Source organism: Propithecus coquereli, unplaced genomic scaffold, assembly GCF_000956105.1.
Source record: "Propithecus coquereli isolate 6110/MARCELLA unplaced genomic scaffold, Pcoq_1.0 Scaffold249, whole genome shotgun sequence".
In the NCBI taxonomy this organism is placed as follows: Eukaryota; Metazoa; Chordata; class Mammalia; order Primates; family Indriidae; genus Propithecus; species Propithecus coquereli.
In genome coordinates, this window is record NW_012148052.1 from 380,785 (window position 1) to 385,788 (window position 5,004).

Consider the following 5,004-nt stretch of genomic DNA (forward strand, 5'->3'; position numbering starts at 1 on the left):
AGTTTTAATTTCTAATATGGCAAATTCAAAAAAATATAACATACAAACTGAAGCTCTCTGAAGTCCTCTATAATTTTGAAGAGTGTAAAGGGTCCCTGAGAACATATACCTAGAAGTGGTATTGCCAGGTTGTAGCTGATGCCAAATTGTTTCCCAATTTATAACTTAATTTTATAATTAGTATTTTCACTGCTTTTTCAAGAAGCACTTTATCAGATAATCTAGATCACATTATAAAATAGGTTTCTTCTCTGAAATTTTCTTCTTAGAATTCTAACACCATAAATGAGAAAACTAGATATAGACAGATACAGACATCACTCATAATCCCAGAATCTATTAATAATCTCTATTAATATTTTGGTCTATATGCTTCCAGACTTTTCACCCCTAAAAATTGAGTCATAATAATAAATAAACTATATTTTTAGTTAGGTATATTTATAGTAGTTTCAGTCTCGATAATAATTTCTTGATTTTGCCCTTAGATTTTTAAATTTACTTTTAAGGGAAGCCTATAATCCTTTATTCATTAACCACATACATACAATATAAATATTTAACAGTGCTCTCATATAAAGAGGGAAACAGAGCTCTGGACTTCCAGTTAAATAAATATGGCTCGTTGAATACCAATGCTTATCTCACCTCCCCAAATCCCACTAAAAAGACAACCTTGAAAGACGAAATAAAACCTAGGAGGACAGACAGAAAGGGACAGGAAATAACTGTGAAATAGAGATGTCAATGTATTTCTGAATGAAGGAAAAAAGAGGGATGACTAGTAACAGATCTAGTAAAACTTGAAATCCAACCCAGGTGCCTGTGGTGTGGGGCTGGTAGGGGCAGGGTGGATGGACCCTCAGCAAGAAGAAAGCCAATTCTCAACTGAGATCCTTCCAAGCTAGGGATTGGTGAGACCAGAGCATGGCTCTATCTCACTGGCTCGTTATAAGGATTAAATTAGCTAAAACATGCAAAATACTTACAATAGTGCTTGACATCCAATAAATGATAGCAACCATTATTATCTGACAAAAGACTCCAATTTGAAAGCCAAAAACCAAAATAAACAACAGAGACAATCTAGGAAGCAAAAGAAAACAGCAGAAAATTACAATTAGTATCCTCACTAATATGAAACAAGAGAGGATCCTGAATCCACAACACAAGAGCAAGAGGCTACCAAAAAGGAAAGTTGGAGAACCAAGAAAAACTCTTGGAAATTAAAATTTTTGTATCAGAAATTTAAAAAATTCAATAGAAGAATCAGAGGATACAGTTCAGGAAAATCTCTTGGAGAGCAGAATAAACAAAACCAAGAAATGGAACATGAAAGAGAAAAGTGTAAAAAATAAGGGAAGTGTTCACAGAGAACACTTCCCAGAATTGAAGACTATGTTTACTGATTGAAAGGGGCCACCCCATGCTTAGCACAATGAATGAAAAAGCCTTTCAGGATGCATTATTATGAAAGTTTAAACATCAAGGATAAAGGGGTAAAAATATCCTAAAAGTTTCCAGAAACAAATGAACAAACAAAATTTATATAGGAAGTAAAAGAAATCAGAATAAATCAGACTCCTCAAGAGGCTAACCACATGAGAAGCTAGATGACAATGGATCAATGCCTTTAAAATTCTGAGGGAAGACCAGCCTGGACAACACAGCAAGACCCCATCTCTTAGGAAAAAAAAAAAATCCAGGTGTGGTGGTGAGTGCCTCTAGTCCCAGCTATTCAGGAGGCTGAGGCAGGAGGATCGCTTGAGCCCAGAGGTTTGAGGTTACAGTAAAACTGCAATCCAGCCTGGGCAACAGAGCCAGACCCTGTCTCTAAAAAGGAAAAAAAAAAAAGAATCTGAGGAAAAACAATTTCCAACCTGAAAATCTGTCAATCAAGGGTGAGTAAAAATAAAGCCATTTTTAGACAAGCAAGAACTCAAAAATTTACCTTTCATGAACCCCTTCTGGGTAATTAATGGAGAATGTACTCCTCCAAAATGAGAGAATAAACCAAAAACGGAAAGACATAAGATCCAGGGAGCAGGGGATTTGGCACAGGAGAGACAAGAAGAGAATCCCCAGAATGTGGCTGAGGGATATCCTAGGACAAGAGCTATGCAGCTAGGCCCAGAAGACAGGGTGGAGCAAGAGCAGGATGGATGTAAGAAGAGATGTCACCAAGGGAAAACAAAACAAAACAAAACACTGATAGATCTCCTGATTCATTTGACCAGATCAAGAGATATTTTTTACAGTTCTGATGGAGTTTGTGAAAGAATTAATAACAGATGCATAGATAATTAAGTGAATTTTAAAAAGACCATTTTTAACATAAGAAAAAAGAAGTTATTCAATAAAGTGAATATAATGTTAGTACAGTATCTACCTCAATATGGTGAAAATATTCCATAGTTACATTAATGTAAACTCTGACTAGTAATTCCATCTACCAGGCCAAGTGTCCACTGATGGTCACAAAAAAGGAAGAGCAAGTACAAACTCCTGGAGAAAAAAAGGAAGGGGGCTCTTTTTTTTTTTTTTTTTTTAAGACAGGATCTCATTCTGTTGCCCAGCCAGAGTGCAATGGCATCAAGAGAGGGGACTTTGATAGGGGGGGTTCAGCCTCAAGGTTCACTCCTTCCTGACTTCAACCCTCACCTTCCTGATGAGGAATCCAAACCCGGTATCTCCAGTGCTGTGCCTTTCTGGAATCCTGTAATTGTTACTGGACAACTCTTCTGGCCTATTGCCACTCTAAGTGTAGAATCAATTTCTCTTTCTCTCTTCCCTAACTTATTCCTCTATTCCTCACCCTTTCCCAAGCCGATTCGTCATACCTTCTCCACTTTCATCAGTGGCTCAGTGACACTACTATTTTTCCAGTCTTCTGCTTTTACTTTTCCACTCCATCATTTCCTATACCTGATCTCTTTTAATAGGCTGTTTAAAGCCTTCCAAAGGCCCTGTCCCATCTCCAGCTGTAATGTAGTACGTAGCTCATATGAACTTTATAAACTATACAATGTGACACAAATGTAAAATACCAATATTATGCAGATTTCTGAAATCAACTCTGGCTTGGTTACTTTTATTAATAATTATCCAATTAGTATTTGTATAGAATTTTTAAAATAGCATTTATTGTACTTTCTTCTGATTGCTAAAGTATAAATGCTCATTGTAGAAATTTTGGAAAATACAGAAAAGCACAGGTCAGGTGCTGTGGCTCATGCCTGTAATCCCAGCACTCTGGGAGGCCGAGGCAGGAAGATCACTTGAGGTCAGGAGTTCGAGACCAGCCTCAGCAAGAGCGAGACCCCGTCTCTACTAAAAATAGAAAAATTAGCCAGGCGTTGTGGTGAGCACCTGTAGTCCCAGCTACTCCGGAGGCTGAAGCAGGAGGATCACTTGAGCCCAGGAGTTTGAGGTTGCAGTGAGCTATGATGATGCCACTGCACTCTACCCAGGGCAACAGTGACTCTGTCTGAAAAACAAAAAACAAAAAAACACACACACACACACAAAGAAGATAAAAACAACCCCTATTCTTAGGATGAACATTCTGATGTGTTTTCATCTATTCTCTATTCCAGGTGTATATGATTTATTTTAAAACTATAAAACAAATACTGTGATTAGACTGTACATATATACCTCTTTGTAGCTTTTTCATTTAATATATTAAACAGTTTATGTCAGTAAATATTATTCCATGTCATTTTAATGGCCGCATGGAATTCCATTATAACTATCCTATTATTTATTTAACCAACTCTTATTACAAAGATTTTGGTTGTTTCCAGTTTTTTCTTGGAAACATTTAAGGCTTGGCCAAGCTCTGTGGCTTACATCTGCAATCCTAGCACTCAGGGAGGCTGAGGTGGGAGGACTGCTTGAGCTCAGGAGTTCAAGACCGGCCTGAGCAAGAGTGAGACCCCATCTCTACTAAAAATAGAAAAATTAGCTGGGTGTCATGATGTGTGCCTGTAGTCCCAGCAACTTGGGAGACTGAGGCAGGAGGATCCTTTGAGCCCAGGAGTTTGAAGTTGCAGTGAGCTACAATGATGCCACGGCCTTCTAACCAGGGGGATAGAGTAACACTCTGTCTCGAAAATAAATAAATTTAAAAAATAATAATCTTTAAGGTTTCTGATATCTAGTGCTAAACTGGCCTCCAGAAAGGTTTTAACAATTTTTGGAAAAGGCACAACTTTTCAGTGCCTCTGTTTCCTTCTCTGTAAAACGGGGATAATAGTTTATTACTACACATATATTATACATACTTACTATGAGGAATCGATGAGTTAATAAATGTGAAGCTGAGATGGAACTGGCAGGCACTGCTTTGGAAACTGCTTTGGCATTGCTTTAGGCATTGCTTTGGGCACTGCTACCAGCATTACTTAATTGTGCAAACTGTTTAACTGAGTCAGGAAGCCTCAAAATAAAGTTTCAAACTACCCTGATCTAAACAAGATGGAGACAGGACAAGTTCCAACGGGTTAGGACCAAGTTGGATAAATTGACCATCTCTTGACTCTACAGCTTCATTATACACTTCATTACCATAAAAGTTTCTGAGAAAACCTGCCACTCTCATCATGCACCTGATGCCATGAAACTTTCTGTTTGACCACATTTAGTCAAAAGGAGGGTGTCACTCTAATTCTTGGAAAACATCGCTCCTTTCCAAGAAATAACAGGAATATTCCTCCCCTTGTTTAGCTTATAATTAAGCTCTTGCTTAAATAGAGGGGCTAAAGGACCATGTGGCAGGTTCTCCTCTGCAGGGAGAACTAACCTCTACTCTCTGTGTGTGGGGTAGATTTTCTATACTTTCTAAGTAAAACTCACTTTTACTTTATACCGTTGGCTCGCTCCTGAATTATTCCTTGCACTAAGCCAAAGAAGGACCCAGTTGGATTTCAAATGATTCCCTGCATTGGGAGTCACTTTGCTGTGTCAAAGCTATAAAAACAATACCTGGAATAGAGTAAACCC